Raw genomic sequence first — 22,178 nt, 5'->3', positions numbered from 1 at the left:
GTCCCGGATCAGCTAATTTACAGCCATACTAGCTAGCAAGGTGTCAAACAGCAACTGCTGCTGACACAGAAAACTGGCTCTTACTCCACCGAGGCCAGGTACCTCGGTGACACATACCTATCATCTACTATTCCTTGTACCCTGGTACAGTATATATATATATATATATATATATATAAAAATTATAGCATATATTTATATAGTACAGTACTAAATATATAATTAAATTGTATTCTCAACCAGTGTAAGACCTCCCAACTTCTAGTTAAATTCTTGGAACCAGTAAAAAATATGAGTGGGCCAGACTCTTGGGGTCTTTTAAGGCTCTGGATCACAAGCCATCATACAGTTCCATGTGGTTTTTGTCTGCTGCGCTGGGATCGTGCGGCACTTTGTAATGGCTTGGATGTTTATCACATAAATGGTGCCAATCATTTTTACTCGAAATGTATAAAACAAGCCAAGCTACCTCACAGGACTGTTAGCATACCCAGGAGACCCTATGGAATCCCAAATGTCGATAAGTGCCAAATATTCGATTCCTTTGTAAATCTGAATTTAAACATTATAGAAAGAGCTCTGGAGCACAGAACACTTACTGTGGATGTATTATATTAACAGCACATGGTCGAAGAGCAAATTTTTGGTGATTTACTGCATGTCATTAATCTGAAAAACAAACCGAGCCAAGGAGTGAGTAAAAGGTTTTATAGTGAGGACAAATTTGAAATAACTCGTTTCCTGATATTTTTTCTGCGAAGTTTTATTGCCTTAACACCCCTTATATCGTTATATCAAGGGCAAACAGATGTGTCCTTCCTTACCTTTCCACTTGAATCAACATATCCCGAGATGTGTGGCACATAAAACCAACATGATATTGTGTCACGAGATGCCTATGCTGTATTTGACTATGGGGGCCACCTAGTGGTTATGATGTGCATTGCAGCCAGTCAAGGGTTTTACTAGGATTTCGCAATAGTGCATAGTTTTATGAGAAATTGGAGTCTTTAACCAAATCGCAGCCAAGGTGAGGGTGGACACATCTGTGTTCACTATAGCTTCTATAGGGCCCTTGGAGAAAGGAAGTCCAGTTCCAGTTGGTACCATCCCCAGTGCCATTGTTGCTGCTTTGTGAAAAACTGTGTTACCCCTCAACAGGAACTGCATTGTTAACAGCGGAGGGATGGAAAATTAACTTAAGAGTCATAGAAAAATGATTCAGTGGGACAGACCAAGATATCTGATCTGGGTGGTAGACCAATTTCACCATAATGGGGGTTCATCTCTCTTTTGCTACTGCTTTAGATACCTGAATATTGGACCATAGTTAAGGCTTAGTATGGTCTTATGAAACTGTAAATAACAAAAAGATGCTATTTGCATGAGATGTTGGAGAGTCATTCCCAAGTGGGGGCCCTGGTATGCGTGTCACAGGCTGAATAGGGACATAAAGATAAGTCCCACTGAATTCACCCTGGAAGTAAAAAGAGGGGATGGAGCCCTATGTCCCTGCTAGCGCATACAGAGCACCTGCCCCAATAGGGGCGACCCTGTTAGGAACCTTTCCCTTAGGCTGACGTATCTGTAACGCTATCCCTCATTCGTGTCCCGACATGCCATTTTTCATCCAAACATATGGACTCCTCAGGGGATTTAAAAAGTGAATAAAATATAACCACAAATGTTAGCAAATGTAAATAAAAAAATGTAAATCATGAAAGACGTAGCCGAGCTAGTCTCCATGTCAGTGGACAGGCTCAACAAAGTTGTCATGGTTCGCACACTCCAAAAGTTAAGATGAGTGCACCCACCGCTAAGGTATAGAGGAAGGGGGTCCTGAAAAAGTGCTTGCCGCTGCTATCGATAATGTCACGGTGGGTGTGATACAAGATAAAATAAACACATAGAAAACCTCAAAACAAGCGTCTAGGCCAGAAGCTGGGGATAAAAGTCACCTCCTAACAATTCCCTACCAGCACTCCCTGGACTACTGTGCCCACGTTCAGACCCTAAAGGTGTGAATCAACATGCCCCCGCGCCTAAGGCTGAAGATTCCCTAAAGTCCCTGAGATGGTTGAAAGGGGGAAAGAGGCAGCCTGCTTCCTCTGGTCCTCGAGGAGGCAGGTGTCTCTCTAACAGCCTAGACAGAACAAAAAAAGGAAACCAAAACCAACTTATTTTGTAGCAGAGCAGAAACAGCAAATCCACCTTTCTTCAGAGCAAGATAGAATCTATAACCCGCACAGGACACTGGGAAGGGGCGTAATTTAAACTCACACAAACGACCCCACCCAGTGCACCTGAAGGGAGGCGGATACAGCTCAACTCCAAATCCAAAACAAACAAAAAACTCCACACGTGCTGCTAACCTGGCAGATCTCCGCACATAACCTGAGCAGGGCATGACAGATAAAGCAGCAAAATGGATGGGTAGTGACCCTCCAGTAGTGGGCAAAAATAAATGCAGGGTGACAAGTATAAGCACCCAGCGTCTCACCGAGTCCTGGAGGCGAACATCCATAATGGACACCGCATTTAATACAATACCGACTTCTGCGTTTCTCCATCACTTCTGCCTCCATCGCTGGCGTCATTGCAATGCTTGTTGTGATGCACCCTGAGACACATGCTCCTAGAGAGCTCATAGGAACCGTAAGTGCATCATACGTGTAAATCAATGGGGGGGCCAGGAGAACAGGACAGGTCTCTGTACAGTATTAAAACATAGTTGGGGACCAAATCGACTTCAGATCTTGGATCCAAAACACAATTTGCTCAACCCTAATTATAAGGCCCATCACCCATTTAAAGTCATTAGATAAAACAGCTAAAATTTTGCTGTTCATTTAAAGGGGTTGTCCGTGTTCACCACTGAACCCCCTTCTTCCCCCACTCAGCCCCTCTGAGATTAGCATTGGAGCATTTCATGCTCCGATGCTCTCCCTTGCCCTGTGCTGAATCCTGCAGGGCAAGGGCTTTTTCAGCTTTCGCCTAGCTGTGAGCCTGGTGACATCACCGGAACTAATGGGTGGGCTTTAGCACTGCTCTAGCCTGTAAAACAAAAAATAAACCTTGCCCTGTGCGATACGTGCTCCGATGCTCATCTCAGAGGGGCTGAGTCGGGGAAGAAGGGGTTCAGCTCAGAAGTACTAATGGCATAGCCTCTATCCACAAATCTAGTTCGCAAGTCATCAGCCTGTAGCAAAAATCCGAAAAAGCGGAAGCGTTGCAGGACCAATAGTCGGCTGATTAGAGGGGTGTTGACCCCCAAATAATTTGATATTGATGACCTATCACAAAGATGGGCCACCCAATTTGTTGAGCTGGAGAATCCCTTTAATGGGCATACCAACCAACCATCAGGAGCTTGAACATATCTTGCCCTGTTTGCTCCTTACGATGATGCATCTACTCTTCCAGAAAACGGAGGAATTGGATCATATACTCTTCCTTGTGGTCCTGACTTTAATGACACAGTAAAGGTTTATGAGGCAGGGCTTGTTTATTCTGGCACCATGACTGTATTCAGACATATAGACAGCCCATGAGGCTACTATAGACCGGAGCTCGAGCCCAATTGGGTTGCATTGATTACTTTAATGGGTGGGGAAAGTCTGCATAGGGATCCTCTCCCCATAAGACCTGGGACGTAGCTGTAAGGGGTGCAGACGTAGCAGCGACATCTATGCCTAGGTGCCTGAGGGGGCCTAAAGGATCCATCTGCTATGTAAGAAGACACCAGTTTTAAACATATCGCATGCTAGGTAAGGGACCAGGTGCCCAAAGTAACAGTACGCCTCTGACTATAATGTTAGCAAACAGGGATGTGGGTAATTTACCCATGAATCCTAGGGAAGGTGATAGGAACAAGCAAGCACCAAGTGCTCCGCTCCTAGGTATATTTGCTCTTGGGACCCCATATACCTATGGTCTCGTGGGTCCATTCCTTGCACCTCATTGTTTAATTTTGATACAGTAGGACACCATATAATTGAAAGGAACTCTTGTAGGGACATGTTCCCTTTAAATGCTAGCCTGCATCTAAGCTGATGTATATGACCTGACCTTGGAATACCCTGATCCACATCAAGCGCTGTATGCTTAAATTGAATGGAAAGGTTTTAGTTTTGCATTTAATATGCTGCATGTTAATCAAAATGAATCACTTAAGACAAAATGACAAGAAATAGAGGTCGATCAAGGTCAAGTAGGACGTATGGACTACTGCCAGTGGCTTTCCTTAAAATCTCAGCTTTTTTCTTGGCTAGGATAGTCTAGCCCATTTAACAGATTTGCTCACATTGTTGCTTTTCCCATGCTTTTTTTTTCTCAATTTGGACTCTCTTGACCCGTTTTCTCCATGTAAACCTATTCCTCTGGTGTGATTCCATCCTATGTGTAGCACTTCCTGTTGCTGTATCCAACCAAACCCATGATGCACTTCTTCTTTCTCTGCCACAGCTCCAGCACCGCCCCTAACCACGCCCAGCTAGTTTATATCTCCTCCCACCAAGCTAGTTACATAGACACTCCCCTATCACTGCCCCTAACAACACCCAGCTAGTTTATAGCTCCTCCCATCCAGCTAGTTACATAGACACTCCCTTGTCACAGCCCCAACCATGGACATAACATTACAGAAAATAAGTAAGAGCTGCATAGACATGGTCATGTGACCAAAGCTTGGAAAGGGAGATAGGAGCAATAAAGGTAATAATCTAGTTACCATGCCCTTATATTTTGGGTTACACAAATTAGCTCTGCCCCAGAAGTTAGAAATTTGCCTCTTCGGTACCGCCTATGTAATGTCTGATCCCTTTAAATAAATATTCATCGTCTAACACCATTTTTAGATAAATAGATCCAAATTTCTTAAAATATTTTTATAGAATTGATGTTATTATTTTCTGATGCATAGCTCCAAATCCTCAGCATTAAGAGTAAAATGATAAAATTCTGGATGCTTGTAGCCACCACTAGGGGGAGATTTGGAGCTAACCGCATACTGTATTACTATGTATATTGTATACGTTGTATATTGTATACGCAGTAAGCTTCTAAGATCCCCTAGTGGTGGCAAGTATCCCCTGTAGGTACTGGCATATATATCACTTTTGAGCTCATGAATGGACATTCCCTTTAACCTATAAACACACTTTGTCTACCTATGTAAATATGAAGCGAAAACAAAAGAAAAGGAGCTCATAATACCAAAAAATAAATACTTTATTGAGACATGATTAAAAAATGACATGAATGGAAGTGATAAATAAATAAATATGATGCCATAAACATGATGAAATAGGGGCAGAGGACAAAAAAGAACGCCACCCTGGGAGGAAAAGCACACGGATCAAAAGAGCATGGTACATTGTATATGTATAACATGGGAATCAAATGCTGAATAGATAGTCTAACCCAGTGTTTCCCAACCAGTGTGCCTCCAGCTGTTGCAAAACTACAACTCCCAGCATGCCCGGACAATATTTGGCTGTGTGGGCATGCTGGGAGTTGTAGTTTTGCAACAGCTGGAGGCACACTGGTTGGGAAACACTGGTCTAACCCATGTACAAAATACTGGAGCAATAGAGTACCAGGTGAGATACCTGTCAGCGCATGTCCCCTCAGTGGATGAAAAACGGGTATGCAGACAGAGAATAAAGATGAAAATATACTGCAGACCAAAAATCTATATAGAATAAATAAACGGAGGAGAAAGCAGGAGACAGGGGCTCACCAAAACAAGAACCGTGTGCAGGAAAGACCCAAGGTAGCGCCACCTTGGGTCTTTCCTGCACACGGTTCTTGTTTTGGTGAGCCCCTGTCTCCTGCTTTCTCCTCCGTTTATTTATTCTATATAGATTTTTGGTCTGCAGTATATTTTCATCTTTATTCTCTGTCTGCATACCCGTTTTTCATCCACTGAGGGGACATGCGCTGACAGGTATCTCACCTGGTACTCTATTGCTCCAGTATTTTGTACATGGGTTAGACTATCTATTCAGCATTTGATTCCCATGTTATACATATACAATGTACCATGCTCTTTTGAGCCGTGTGTTTTTCCTCCCAGGGTGGCGTTCTTTTTTGTCCTCTGCCCCTATTTCATCATGTTTATGGCATCATATTTATTTATTTATCACTTCCATTCATGTCATTTTTTAATCATGTCTCAATAAAGTATATCTTTTTTGGTATTATGAGCTCCTTTTCTTTTGTTTTCGCTATTTAACTCGGAGCTTTTACCGAGTCTTACTTTTGTGTGTCCCTGTTTTTGGGTTTACTTTGGGTCGGACATTGTTCTCCCCTTTTCCCTATACAGGGACACACTGGGTCAATTTTTAGTTTTTTTTGACTATGTAAATATGAGTAAATCAGGCCATGTTTACATAGAAGCAATAAACGGCTCATAAACACTTGTCAAATTTTACACCGACTATTATTTGGCTTACTTTGCACCAAAATCTTGCCGCATTTTATCACGTCTTAAGCCATGTCCCTTGTCAACTTGGAAACCCAAAAGAGATAAGCTAGATGTAGTAGATTATCCTTTAAGGATCCATTTGCTTTATAAATAGGTCAAAAACCTGATGCGATATAATCCTGCAAAAATGTGTCAAATATTCTCTCATTTTACAACCAGGTCTAGGCACAATCACATTAGTAAATTTACCCCTCAGTCCTTAAAGGCTATGTACTCCTTTGGGGGCAATGTTTTTTATGATTACATTTTACTCATTTTGGGCTAAAAATAATTTATTCAATTGGTCTTTATTAAAAATATTCAGCTGTTCTGTCACAAAGAGTTAACTGTTTCTCTAGCTATGTGAATTGCACTTTCACTTTGTGCCAGTCTTCTAATAACTGTTATCTCTAAAATATTAGTAGCTCCAACAACACATATTTAAGTGACATTCTTATCCGAAAGATCAGAATTGAGCTATAATGAGTCTTTAGGAGGTCAGAGATCAGAGGTAAGGAGCTGTCTGATGGAACAGAGTAAAAACACAGATCATGCTACCAAAAAAACTCAAAGCTGTACAGAGAAAGGGGCTCAATAAAAAAAAAAAAATCAAGACCAATTTAAAAAATTATTACTTTTAGCTCAAATTGAGTAGAATGTAATCATTAAAAAAATGACACCCAAAGGTGTTCATAGCCTTTAAACAGAATCTGTCAGCAGTTTTGATATTACTAAACTGCTGACAGCACTAGGTAGAAGCAGTACAAACTTGTGTTATGTGGAGCTTCTGTCATCAGCAGCAGTATGAATATGAACTTTTATTCTGCCCGATTCTGCTTCTGTAACTTCACTTAAGCACAGCTTCCCTGGGAGGTTCCCTCTGCTCTGAGCTGCTTCACAGCCCCTCCCCTCGGCCATTTGTTACAATTGTAGTCGTCTCCTGATTGGATACTACAACAGAGGGGAGGAGCATACAGGCTCTTCAATCTGCCTAATTGAGGAGGAGCCTAAATAGGGGACCACAGTGTTCATATGATTTCATAGGGCATATGGAAAGGGGCTGTCTGTGCATGCAGGAAGATATGGCTGTCAACCATTGGTAGGTGGGGCAGAGAAAGGAGGCAGGGATGGGCACTGGTGATCTTTCTGTATAGTTGCAGTGGAAAGTTAATTACAATAAAGGAAGTTACATTAATAACATTTTGTACCCTGTAAAATATCAATGATTTCTGGGTCAGAGCAGAATTCTGTAGATCAAGCAATTTTTTTTTCCAGCATTACACTTTATAGCAGCGATCACCAACTTTCCACAGTAGAGTTTCAATCAATTTGATAAAACCAGATTTTACAATTTTGGCTGACATGTGTGATATTTTATCATCTGGTATGGTAGATTCTCGGTAATAATCCCAATATTATATACCGTATTTTTTTTGTGAGAGGAACTGCTATTTGTCTGAATCTTTATGAAACTTACTGTGTAGCTTATAATGAGGGAGTAGAAGTCGTCCCTTTCTTCTCGCGCCAGCTCTTTTTATCCTTGGCGTGTTTCCCTTGTCATCATCGTATGTCTTCTTTTGTGTTCTGTAGCATGTGCATCGCTACGAGGCCAATAAATTCTCTGCAGGATATTGAGAAGAAATATGCTGTGCATGTTGTGTTGCTGAATGGAAAATCAAAGACAAAAATGTGGAAACTTCTGGTTCCATCTTACAGGGGTAATCTCGTCTTATAATGTTATAACGTACAGCTAGGATATGCTTGGTGGGCTGACCTGTGGGAACCTCCACCGATCCCAAGAATGAAGGGACTAATGCCTCTTTCACTTTTCATGGCCACCATGATTGTAAGGGTCATGGTGGTCACAGCAGTTGTCCCCCTGCCCCTTACAAATCAGAAATTGATAGCAGATCATAGTAACAAGCCATCACTTTCCGTAGTTGGAAAACCCTCTTAAAGGTAATCTTTCAGCAGGAAATGTACTGGTAAGCCAGGCACAATGCTTGTAGGGCTAACTCAGCTGAACGTAATGATACCTTTCACTTAGAGATAAGTTGCTTCATTCTGGAGAAAAAGTATTTGTAATGCATAAGCTAATGAGCAGTTAAGTGCACTGAGGGTGGGGGAAAGCCACTCTGTGCACTCTTGCTCCTCTTGCCTCCTCTGCTAGAGACCCCTGGCATTTTTTGATTTACAGGACCAGACAAGAAGACTATGCAGGAACCTGGCTGAACGGTGGAGGGTGCTGGGAGTCATACCCCCCACTGATGAGGATAGGTCATCCATATTGTACTCCAGGAAACCCCTTTAAGTATGCTACAGTCATAATACCCCAAATTGGAATGGAGTCATAACCTTTGGCTTCTGAGTGTCCTTTAAAGAGATGGTGCTCAGGACAGTAAAAGGAGATGAGGGCAAACAAAGAAGTAAGTCTGTCCCAGGTGGTTAGGAGTGTGGTGGTGTAGACCAGTCCTGGTAGGAAGCTCACCACCAATAATCACCCAAATAGGATTGTTACGACAGTGAGAGCTGCCATTGTAGCACATATGAGTGCTGAGTGATTGGCCACAGGAATTATTTGACCATGCCACTTCCAGTCTAGCAGTGGGGCAGTGGTGCGGGAATGGAAGGACCTCACACAGGTGAGTTTTTAAAAAAATTAGCAACAGGTTGTGACCATTGGGGTTGTTGGTTCCTAAGTTGGCCAACCCATTTAAGTGAAAAACAAAGGAGATCTCAAGAGAACGCCCCTCTTCTACAGAAACATGTCCTGAAACGGCATATGAAAAGGAGCTTTCCAAAAACAGACTACCTCTTATAAAGTTTTGCTGACACGATTTTATTTTAATTTGCTTTGATTTACCCAGTGTTTGCTCTTTGTTCGTTTATTTTATACGACTTGGTATACACAGATATTCACATGCTGAAAATGCTTCTCATTAAAGTGTAGTAATCGCCTCACTCAGGCTTCGTATAAACGTCTCCTATAAATTATGGTCGTAGTACTCTGCAGTCTGGCACCGGGAATAACTTTCCTTTACTGCAAAAGCCAAAATGCAAAATTTCTGTAGAATCGTATATTTTTTTGTCTATTTAAACTCATGACTCCCATTAAACATGATAAACTGAGACAAGGGCTCTGAACTGGTCACACTCAGCTCTGTTGTTTTTATGGGCTCATGGCAAGAAATCCATTAAGAACCAAAATCAAATTTTGATCCAAATTAATCTTTCTTAATTGACGTTATATATGGCCCTGGTATAGCTTTTTTATGTATAATATTTTTGAAGAAAGCTAAACTTAGAACACATTGTACTTTTTGGTTCCAGCAAGTTCTTACATACCATGGAGGCAGTCCAGATGACTGTTATGAGGCCCAAGGCATTAAGGGGCCCAGCCTTGAATGGTCCAGTACCCTTTTAGTGGGTGGGGAACTTGTGCAGGAATTGAATTGGGTTGGGGGACTGGCTCAATGGTCATGGCAAGGTTGTGTAGGGGGAAACAAACACTGGACCCTTCTGTCCTCGGTGGTGAATGCTGTTTTACATTTAGAAGCCGGCACCTCTACATAACTGCGGCAGATCCATCGCCAGTGCAAAAAACGCTTGGACTGGTCTTAATACATGTGCCCCTAAATGTCTAATCCAGGGCAACAATATTGATGGCATATCCTTAGTATAGGTCATTAATATCAGAGTAGTGGGGGCTGAACCCCAACACTTACCGCCGATCAGCTGACTGAAGAGGCCTTTCCATTGCTTACTAGATACATGCATATACTTTTGGTATTAGCTATGCTTGGTACTTGAATGGGACTGAGGTGCACTAAACAGTCACTGCCAAATGTACAGCACTGTGCCAATGAAAGGGGCACGGAGCTCGTTTAAATGCTGCAACACCTTCATTTGATCAGGATCCCAAGAGTTGGACCCCCACCTGTCTAATACTGAACGCCTATCCCAAAGACAGGTTAACTGTATACTTGCCACATTCCCAGAAAAAAGAGGAGACCTCCCAGACTCCCGGAATTGTTGGGATATCCCTCAGGTACCTGCTGGAGAGAAGCTCTAACTCTGTGTGGCGCCGGGATGGTGCATTACCAGATGTAGCCCTGGCATCCGAAACACATTAAAGGGGCAGCACCGCCATATGTAAGGGAGGTGTGCCGTAAAACAAAAAATATATGGCTTGTGAAAAGGGCTTGTGTATGCCCATGATACATCTAGTTGACATACTTCACTCACCGTAATCACATTACTCTGAGAGGCCCCTTCAGAATATTGGGAAGTATGTCAATATTGCAGTCCAGAATAACCATTTTAATCCCTTTTTGTGGGACAAGCTGTACTTTCTAATGTTTTTTTTACGGCTGCATACAATGCATTTGGAAGCTGGAAAAAAATGTTCAAATGGGGTGGTATTCTGAAAAAATAACAAAAACATGACATGATTTTGACTTTGGAGTGTGTATGACATTTTGATCACTTTTTATTACATTTTTTGGGTGGGGGGGGGGGGTAAGGTGCAATTTTGATGTTTTTTCCATTATGCCATTCACCTGCATGAGATACATATTTTTTTTAATTTAATAGTATGGGCATTTTTACACACGCTGCAATGCCTACAAACTCTACTTTGTTTTAATTGTTTATTTTTATTTTGGGAATAGGGCGGATTTAAATTTCTATATTTATTTTTATTTATTTTTTTATATTAGATTTTATTTTTTTCTTTATTTCACACGTTTTAATATTTTCTCTAGAAACTTGAACAAGCAGTCATTAGATTGCTCATGCATTGGAGTCTATGATCATTTCACTATGAATTTCACTAGACCAAGAGCACAATGAAGAGACTATAGCTTTCACTTACATTGTGTTGATCTATAGTACCAGGCAAAGCCACATGTGTGGACAAGCAGTCTGGATCTATATTGAACAATAGAGGTTGGACCCCAACTAATCAAGATCAAAGGCCATCCTAAGTAACTCAGAGCTGAAGGATCAGATTATACATCATTTATGGAGAGGGGATGGGGAGCTACAGAAGATGAGAAAGGAGGGACTACTGGAGACAGGCAGAAGCAGAGAAACTGACACAGAGAAACCGCTGCAAGATTTTATGTGATTTACTCTCTAACGTCAGTGCTGGGTTCACATCTAAACTTCTTAGTTCTGCTGTGTAATGTAGACCAATACTACTGCTGCTTCTGAGAATGAGCTACAGAAAGTTAGGAAGCAGAATCTCCTGTTTCCTCCATATGTTGTGTATGGGCAGACATGAAACCAGCTAGTCGCCTGCCCACCAGATCAGAAAACATGCACATAATGCAGTGTAAAAAACTGCTGCAAAATGCCAGATACAAGTTAAACAATGGCCAGAAATAGTAAAAATAATATATTTTTCATGTACACCCACCTGGCAACTTATTTTGAAAAACTCCCTAAAAAAACGGTTACTCCTTACTACAGTCTGAAAACACAAAGGAGGACACAAAGAGAAAAATAAACTTTGGGATTAAAAGGGTTCTCTTCTTTGGATAACCGGTCACGGGATGTCCCACCACTTAGAACCCGTGCTGTAAACTGTGGGAAACTGGAAGCAAGTGCTCACTTTCCCTAAAAAGCCTCCAAAGGGGAAATGAAGCATTACACAGGAGTCATAAAAACAATGGACTGTCTATGTAAGCAGAGCAGAAGATGATTTTGGTAGCAGCTGTCTGCTCTGGCTTATAGATGAGATACAGTATTTGAAAATGAATTTTCTCATTTTTGATTTTCTTGAATTTATACATGAAATTGTATTCCTTTTTAATGTCCCCATTTTCATTAGTATTCCAACATTTTATGACCACTTTTGTTTTTTATATGTTCTTTGGTAAGGGAAATGCCAAGGTTTCCAGATTATATTGTTTTTGTAGGACTTTCTACTTGAACTACATTCTGATTTTGTCCCATTATGTCATATATTGTACTCCATGTTTGTCTGCAGCGCCAGGCCAGCCCTTCACACGCCTGAACGCACTTGCTGTAAATGATAATGCCTGCAAAATTCTACGGAAAGCTTGGCAGGTATGTTTATCATCCTAATTGATGGGGAAATGAATCAGTGATCTCTTCTTATCCGTACCCAGCATTGGGAAGTTTGTATTAGTAGTATCTACACCGGGATCTCTCTGCGTTGGGCAGGAAATTATCTTTGGCTTTACATCAAACTCCAGACACATCCATGATCCGTAGGAATGGGGCCCTCAGGGCCTTTTTAAATAGAGAGTCATAGGTATTTTTCTTGGTTGTGTCCTATAGTGAAGACAGTTAAGCCATATGCACATAATTACTAAAAGTTAGAAGTATACAAAACACCAGTTCAGAATAGGAATAACATTTTATAAAATTTTACAGAATTAAAGGGGCCTTTACACTTGAAGGGCTTTGGACGATCCTGTTTTTTGTTTGATGGGTCCTCCGATGACAAATTGATCACACAGTGGGGTGCTCGGACCCCCCAGAGATCGACTGTAACGTCTGGAGGAAAATAGTCTAAAGTTTTAAATTTCCCAACAGTGTCCCCATAGGGGAAATTAAGCGTTTGTAATTCCGGTATTGAGATCAGGCAGAGTATCTCAATACCGCAATTAAGCGGATCCATTTTGATTTCGCACATTAGGATGCATCCGTTCCATTAGGATGCGGATGTGGGAACGCAAGTGTGAAAGTAGCCTATGGGTGCTGAATGTTGGGCTCCGTATATTAACTTAAAATTCTCCAATAAGATATTTAAGGAGCACAACAGAATCAGCCCTATTACACCAGTCATACTACCTGCTGATTAAAATGATACCGTAACTGTCTTCTGAAAATCGCTTGCAGTGTTTCCAAAGAAAAATACTTTTATTTTTTCAAATGATGTCATCAGTGCATGAGGGGTGTGGCCAGTATTGGAAAGATGAGGAGCACAGGGGTCTAGACTCCACCCCTCTGTGCACTAAATCCCTAATTTGCATAAAGAATAAAAGTCTTATTTCTCAGGAACGCTGCAACCAATTTTCACAACACCAATAAGAAGATACATGTCCAGCACTACAAAATCATGAATAACTCCTTTATTATAAAAGTGTATCAGTAGCAGCAGTCATGTAATAAAAGAAACTCCAGCGGTTTTGTCACACAGTCATTAAAGGGGTATTCCCATCTTAGACAATGGGGGCATATCGCTAGGATATGCCCCTATTGTCTGATAGGTGTGGGTCCCACCACTGGGACCCACACCTATATGGAGAACGGAGCAGGGAGGGCTGTGGCTGGAGGACCCCAGATTTTCCGGGGTCTGTCCACCACCAATCGCTAATCCCCGCCTCTCCCATAGAAGTAAATGGGAGAGTGCTGCGCCTGCGCGGCCCATGCTCCCATTGATTTCTATGGGGCAGACGGCAATAGCCGAGCCAGCACTTGGCTATGTCTGTGAAGGTTCTCATTTATCTAGGTCATGGTATATCTGTAAAGAATAAATCAAGAACTGGACTTACTGTAGATTTCTTTTTCAAGAAATCTACAGTAAATCCAGTTGCCTTGATTTATTCTTTACAGACAGCACTTGGCTATTTTCAGCGGCCCCATAGAAATGAATGGAGGCCGGCTGCGCATGTGCAGTGCGCTCTCCTTCACTTTCGGGGCTCCGTTCTCGATATGCGGTGGGAACCCGCACCTATAAGACAATGGGGGCATATCCTAGTAATATGCCCCCATTGTCTGAGATGAGACAACCCCTTTAATATTGTATAAAGTCCACAACTCATTGAATATATCAAAGCTAAAACCAGTGAGTCAAAGTGACTCTACCGCCCACATGGGTAAAGTCAGGCATGGGATTCAGCCAGTTCCCTCAGGTTCTCCAGATCCGGTTGTTAAAATTACAGTCGGATCGGAGAACCGTGTTACCGGCTATATCTTGATCCGGTGCTCTGCGGGGGCAGCTGGAGTTGAGCGCTTCCATTCCATAGTTTAACTCCTTACGCTTTTTAAAAATTGGGTGGTATGTGTGTGTAGTGTATATATGGTGTATTTATGTGTATGTGTATGTAGTGTATATATGGTGTATTTATGTGTATGTGTATGTAGTGTATATATGGTGTATGTATATGTAAACAAGTGTTGTGACGCCGCGTGTCCGCAGTTGAGTAGGGAACCTATTGTTAAAAATTTAAATCCCACCCCTGGGTACAGTGCATGGTGCAATCAATACATGAAATGTAACAGGGATACACAATGAAAAAGTAAATACCGTCCAATTGCAGTTCTAACCCCGACGTGTGTTTCGCATCTCGCTTCCTCACTGTATAACCAATACGCGTGCTCTCATGCTATCTATACCCTACTGAATGAAAATGAATTCAAATCATGTGGGAAGAGACTAACATAATCGCTTTGGTTTGGACTGAGGTCCTAGATTGAATCCGATATGGCCACCGGAACTATGTGGTAGCGTGCGTTCCAGCCTGTAGAACACGTAATTGCAAGCCCCCTGGCCCAATAGACACTCTCACCCCAAGAGTGCTAGATTCTCTGATTCTCAGCAACCTCTGTACTGGAAGTGCTTGATGTGTGTTCCAAGCTGGAACGCAGTACGTCAGATCCTGCTCGGATGACAATGCCGCTAATCCTATTTGTATATTTAGAAACATTTTTAAATAGGAATACGAATTCGGCTTTATTACTGGCTGGTAACTCAGTACCAAAGCCCACTTCGGATTACTAATTTAAAATGTTTTTAAATACGCAGATAGGAATACAGTATAATTCAGTCTTTCTCAATTTCGGGCAAGACGAAGTTTGGCTACACGGAGCCAATACATTTTAATGCTGTACGGAAACAGCATTACCAACAAAGTTTTCGAACAAATCGACTTCGGATCTATGATTCGAAGCTCGATTCGCTGAATCCTATTAACAGCTTATAAAATCATAGGCCTTCCATGGATCAGACTTGTTTTACCATCACATCCCACATATGTTCCATCGCTTTGAGATCTGGGGAATTTGGAGGATAATCATTACCCTGCAGCCACACAGCAAACTGCAATGTCCTGTGTGTCCAGACACCTTTCTGTCATTGTCGGCAGAAACTTCATCATCAATCTGTGCTTTAGTAGTTTTTTTGTTGGATCAGACGGGCTAGCCTTTGCTCCCCATGTGCATTAATGAGCCATGGTTGCCCATGAACCTGACGGCGGTTCACTGGTTGTCCTTCCTAAGGCCACTTTGGGTAAGTATTTTAGTACCATATTTTTCACTCTATAAGACGCACCTGATCATATAAGATGCACCTAGGTTTTAAAGGAGGAAAATAAGAAAAAAAATTGTTTTAATCAGTCCTCAGATCAGACCCCCAAATGAGATCCCTAATCTTTATAAGATCTCAGATCAGACCCCACAGTCAGACCTCCAGTCTTCATCAGACCTCAGATCTAAATAAATGAACTTAACTCTCCTGCTCGCCCCTCTTCCTGCACTCACTGCTCCCTGGTCTTCTGCCAGAGCCGTACTGCACTGTGACCTGAGCCGCAGTCAGAACACTTCACAGCGGGTACCCGGAAGAAGACCAGCGAGCTGTAAGTACAGCCATGGCTAGCAGTGCTACACTCACCGCTCCCTACACCCCCTGCATAATAATGAGCGCTTCCATAATGAAAGTGCTCATTAGTATTCGCTTTATAACACACATTGCCATTTCCCCCCCACTTTTGTGTCTTATAAAGTGAAAAGTACGGTTCTAACCATTGCATACTGGTAACAGCCATCACAATTGGCCCCTAGTTGCTTCGATTCTTACACGTGCCAATTGTTTGAACACATCAGTTTCGTGATATATACAGATGAGGCTACTTTCACATCTGCGTTTTGGCTGGATCCGTCATGGATCTGCAAAAAACGCTTCTGTCATGATAATAAAACGTTATGAATGGATCCGGTTGTATTATCTCTAAAATAGCCAAGATGTATCCGACTCTATAACCATTGTAAGCCAATGCGGGGGGGGGAGGGGGGGTTTCCTTTGTGTCAGAGAAAACGGATCCGTAACCATTGACTTACATTGTGAGTCATGACAGATCTGTCTTGCTCCGCATTCCAGGACGCATTTAGAAGCGCTGCTTGCTGTGATTTTGTGTGCGTCATGGGAACGCAATGAAACGGAATGGAATACATTCTGGAGAACTCCGTTCCCTTCAGTTCAGTTTTGTCCCCATTGACAATGGATGAGGACAAAACTGAAGCGATTTCCCTCGCGATTAAGATCCTATGACGGATTTCAATACCGGAAAGGGTAGATTTGAAAGTAGCATTTAGTGGTCACGTGTACAAGCATATGTTACTGAAAATTATATTGAACAAGAAAAAAACTATTATGGTTATTATATAGTAAACACAAGTATGGAATAACTGATTGGCCAGTGATCTGATTTTATCACTAGATGGTGCTGTAACACATGTAAGAGTAATGATATATATATTGTAAGAGAATGTCTGGAGTGGTAGTGGATGGAAGATACGTACCACCGGGGGTCGTGGCCCTGGTGGAGTAAGAGCAGGGTGGCTGTCTGTTCCCCACGGACCACCACGGGTGGACGGGTTTCAGTTGTTGGTGTCAGTCTACACTGATCCTGGCAGGTTGGTTATCTCTGGCCTTAGTTGGGTAGGGAAGGAGTTAATCCTTCACTATGCTTGCTGGGTGTGGTCTGCCTGCTACACCCAGGGCTGTGAATATAGGTTTGATGCTCACTGACTGTGGGGCTGCTGATGAAGTGTGGTCTCCTGTCTCACTGCAGGAAGCTGTATGGGAGGCTGATCGCTCGGTCGGGCTGAGCGCTGTAGTCCGCTCGTCTACCAAGGACTGCCCAATTGCTGCAGGCTCAGCGAAGGACCAAAAGAAGGGATCCTGTGGCCGGAGCCAATCCCTTGTCCAGGCCGACACGTGGCCTGTCTAACTTGCATGAACTTGGACAAACCCGCCCCATGACAAGGTGTAGTACTGACCACGGATGTGAGAGACTGTGTGAACCAAGACGCCTGCAGTGTTTGGGGATCCTTTGTGGGAGGTGGGGTTTATGGACATTGCTGTTGTGTGAATTGCACAGTTTTGATGTGATGCACTGGAGTGAATAAAAGAGCACGGTTTGGACACAAAGCCTGTCTCCTGAGCCTCTATACTGCCACCGCTACCATCTGCCTACCAGAGCAAACCCCCACAATATATATATATATATATTATATTTATATATACACACATATACTTAATATACTGTATATACTCCTGTGCGCTCCCCAACATATGTTCATATGTTTGGGAACCGTTTAGTAAACTTTTCACCTATTTTTGTTTGTTGACAGAGATATGATAAGCAGGGCCGTCTTTACCGCAGGGCAAAAGGGGCAGCTGCCCCGAGCCCAGTTGCTCCTGGGGGGCCCAGCAGCACTCGGTGACCAACAAGACTTTTTAGCCTTTTAGCTGCCGAATATTGCAGAGGGACATGGGAGCTGTGCGCTGCGCACAGGGCCGGCCTTTGGGCTGTGCTTACTACTATATTTTTGTTGCCGCCGCCACCCGCCAGCCATCTAACAGCACGGAGTCACGGTCCGGACTATAGAAAGAGACTAAATGAGGAGGGGGGCGGGGCCCGCGGCCGCTCTGCGCTCCGCTCTGCTGCCTGGCCTGCCTGTCTCTTTAACAGAGCAGACCAGTGGCTGCTGGAGCGTGACGCAGCTGCCGCACAGGCAGAGAGAAGAAGGAGGCGGAGCGAGCCCGAGCGCCAGCCAGCAGCCACAACAGACACAGCCTGAGCCAGCCAAGCAACTTACAGGTATTTGGTAGTAACAACTGGATGAATCCCATCTGCCACTGGCCCATGATGGAGTGGTGTGGTGATCATATTAATTGTATGTGTGTGTGTGTGTGTGTGTGACTGTCCGTCCCTGTGTGTGTGTGTGTGTGTGCGACTGTCCGTCCCTGTGTGTGTGCGACTGTCCGTTCCTGTGTGTGTGCGACTGTCCGTCCCTGTGTGTGTGCGACTGTCCGTCCCTGTGTGTGTGCGCGACTGTCCGTCCCTGTGTGTGTGCGCGACTGTCCGTCCCTGTGTGTGTGCGACTGTCCGTCCCTGTGTGTGTGCGACTGTCCGTCCCTGTGTGTGTGTGCGACTGTCCGTCCCTGTGTGTGTGCGCGCGACTGTCCGTCCCTGTGTGTGTGCGCGCGACTGTCCGTCCCTGTGTGTGTGCGCGCGACTGTCCGTCCCTGTGTGTGTGCGCGCGACTGTCCGTCCCTGTGTGTGTGCGCGCGACTGTCCGTCCCTGTGTGTGTGCGCGCGACTGTCCGTCCCTGTGTGTGTGCGCGCGACTGTCCGTCCCTGTGTGTGTGCGCGCGACTGTCCGTCCCTGTGTGTGTGCGCGCGACTGTCCGTCCCTGTGTGTGTGCGCGCGACTGTCCGTCCCTGTGTGTGTGCGCGACTGTCCGTCCCTGTGTGTGTGCGCGACTGTCCGTCCCTGTGTGTGTCTCTCCCTGTGTATATCACCATGCCCACAGTGTTCCTATGTCTTGATGCAGCTGCTTCAGAACGTTCTGTGCGGGGCAAGAAGAAGAAGATGGAAGAGGAGGCAGCGCCAGCATGGAGTTCGTGCGATAGACACAGGGAGGCACACTAAGGACGAAGGTAGCACTTCCACATGATCTACACTAGTGTTATCTGTGGTTTTACATAGGACTGCAGGTAACACTACTACATTATTCAGCACTAGTGTTATCTGTGGTTTTACATAGGACTGCAGGTAACACTACCACAAGGTTAGCTCGCACAGGGAGAGAGTTGATGTCACTGATGTAAAATATCACTTATATGTGGAGAGCAGTGATGTCACTGATGTAATATAACATGATATGTGGAGAGTGTTCATGTCATTGATGCAATACAGCGCTCCAGATGGCGACCAAAATGGTCGCCAATGCGCCTTAAAATTTGCAGAAGGCGACAAGACTTGTCATAGGCTACAGGTCTGAGGTCTATTTGGTAGTGAAATCCCAGCACATGCAGGCGTGATGATGTCATCACGCCCACCTGTGCCAGGACGCGGTGAGGTGTGCGCGTCTGCGTTGCACCATCCCTCGCCGTACCAGCAGCTAGTGAGCGCCAGTGAAAGGACACAGGTGAGTATAAGATTTTTTTAGGGTGTGGGAAGGCGGGATTCAGGGGGCCCAAGTAAATTCTTGCCCAGGGTCCAATCAATATTAAAGAGGGCCCTGATGATAAGGTCCCAAAGCAACCTTGCTGTGAGATTCTCTTAAAATGTATGAGTTGTTTCTAATTAAGTATACAAATTTTTTTATGAAAAAAAAAAATTGCACCTTGGGCAGTTTACCCAAATTCTGGGAAATAATAGAGTATGTGCCTCATTCTGAACACCACATTTCTCAATGTGCTTGCATCAGACAGCTGGCATACACACATTAATATACATCTCCTGCTTCCCTTCAGTACACAATAAATCTGCCTATAGCCGCCACTAGGGAAAACTCGGTGCACAGAAATTTATACCGTTGCCCTTGAGCTCAATAGAAGCTGTAAAAATCTCTGTGCATTGGACTTCCCCTAGTGTCGGTGTGGTTTTATGCTGGGAACAGGAGATGGAGTACAGTGCAGCGTCTCTCTGTTACCACCAGACATCTGAGAAGCTCTGAGAACAGTCTTTCAGAACCTCCTCCTTGAGCTTCCCTTTGTTTTGCTTTCATTTTCTCATCTCGTTAGCCTCTGTCAGCTGTCATGTAGTTGCACTGATTGCATCCCTTTAAATCCCTTCCCAGACTGCTTCACTTTGCGGTTTATATTCCTTCCTGGAGTGTGTGCATGCTGATCCTACTTCTGAGTCTTCTACAGATAAGTTTTGTTCATTCATTTGTGTTTTTCTGTTTGCTGGATCCCAGGTGACCCTGACTCCCTCCGTATCAAGTGTAGGGAGCGGGTGGCCGTGTCCCCTCACTATTATAGGGTGTTCAGGTGTTATACAGTCGAGGTACGAGGATATGCGATCATCTACCATTGGGATTTTTGCATAGGCTGAGCAGTCAGGGAGAGAGCCAGGTCTGATGCAGGGCTCTCCCTTTTTTTCCTTAGTTTTGGATCCAGTGAGTCAGATATTCATTTTGTGTCTTCTAGTTTCCTGTACACCTTCCGTGACACTCTCTCACCAAAGGCCACATATTTTGGTGATAAGATGGTTGACTGCAACCTGGGCCCTGGCTCTAGAAGGGACAGAGGTAGCAGTTGCGCTTGACCCTGTGGCTCGAGTATTTATTCTAAAAATATCAGCTTTTTTTTTACATTCTAAATCCGACATGACACGGAGCAGCTAACGCTGGTGTTTACGCGGTTTATGCCAGTGCTACCCTTAGTCTTAGCAATAGTCAAGTTGAACAACTTTGGACACATTAGAAAGTCCAGATAATAGATTTTTCTTCACAATTCCATTTTTCAAAAAATCTCAGCTTTTTTTTTTTACATTCTTATAAAAATCCGACATGACGTAGGGCAGCTGACCATTACGCGTTTTGTACTACCTTTAGTCAAGGTGAACACCCATGGAGGGGCCAGAGAATAGTTTTCTCTCTAGAAATTCTTTTCTGACTTAATCTCAATAACTTTAAGCTCTGTTCCATCATTTACCTCCATAAATCGTGTGGTACCATCCCTTACCTGCCATTTATCTATTGTCTATTTGTCTTTTAGATAGTTTATCTGGTCTCTTAAAGAGAACCAGATTCCATATTGTCCAGGGAAACCACAAAGTGATGGATGGAAGCGATGGGAAAGCCTAAGTGATATATGGTCAGCATTCAGTCGCTCTTCATACAGATAACACGTATGTGAAGGCTGAGTGCCGCTTACTACTGACTCCATTAAGGTGTCTGAGGAGCTTAAGGAGAAGACTAATGAACCTGAATTTATTTTTACCTTGCAAGATACACTAAGAAATCCCTGAACGCTTCCCATTTATTACAATTATTTGGCACTTTGTAACTCCATCCATTATGATAAACCAGCAGAGTGATGGGAACAGATCAGAGGATGACCTATAATGAATGAAATTAAGCTCCAGTTTGGAATAACAAAGACTCAGCACTAGAGATGAATGAAGGATTCAAAGAGGTCGTCTGCCTCGGGAGTTGTTGGGTGTGTGCCCATGTTGTTGGGTGTGTGCTCTGTTCCTGTTAGACCAGCTGGCGCTTGGGAGCAGACAGTGTGAGTGCTAGCAGGTGAAACTATGGATGCCTAGTCTGCATGGTCGGAGGAGTTGGAGGAGGAGGCTTGGGTGCACCAAGACTTTCTGCTGCCTGAGGCAAAAACTGAAATGACACCCCTCTCCCCCATGTCAAGTTCTTAATCCAACCACCACCCCAGCTGTACTGTTAAAGACAGATTTGAGTGGACATTACATACAGCACTACAAAACATACAGGAGAAGACATCACCACATAGCTATTACATCCAGTGATGCCTCCTCTAATGTAGGCATTCTATTTCCTTATCGTCTCCTTTCAGAGATCTGACCACCATGATGACATCTTTCAGTCGTATTTCGCCTCTGCAGAGTTTACCACACAGACATCTTAGATCCCTCATTTTTCCTTCATCCCTCCCTCCTGGTGCCCCAATGTTATCAACCTGCTGCTACC

Source organism: Bufo gargarizans, chromosome 4 (genome assembly GCF_014858855.1).
Source record: "Bufo gargarizans isolate SCDJY-AF-19 chromosome 4, ASM1485885v1, whole genome shotgun sequence".
NCBI classification, from domain to species: Eukaryota; Metazoa; Chordata; class Amphibia; order Anura; family Bufonidae; genus Bufo; species Bufo gargarizans.
The sequence above is the reverse complement of the archived record's forward strand: the minus strand, read 5'-3'. Positions refer to the sequence as shown.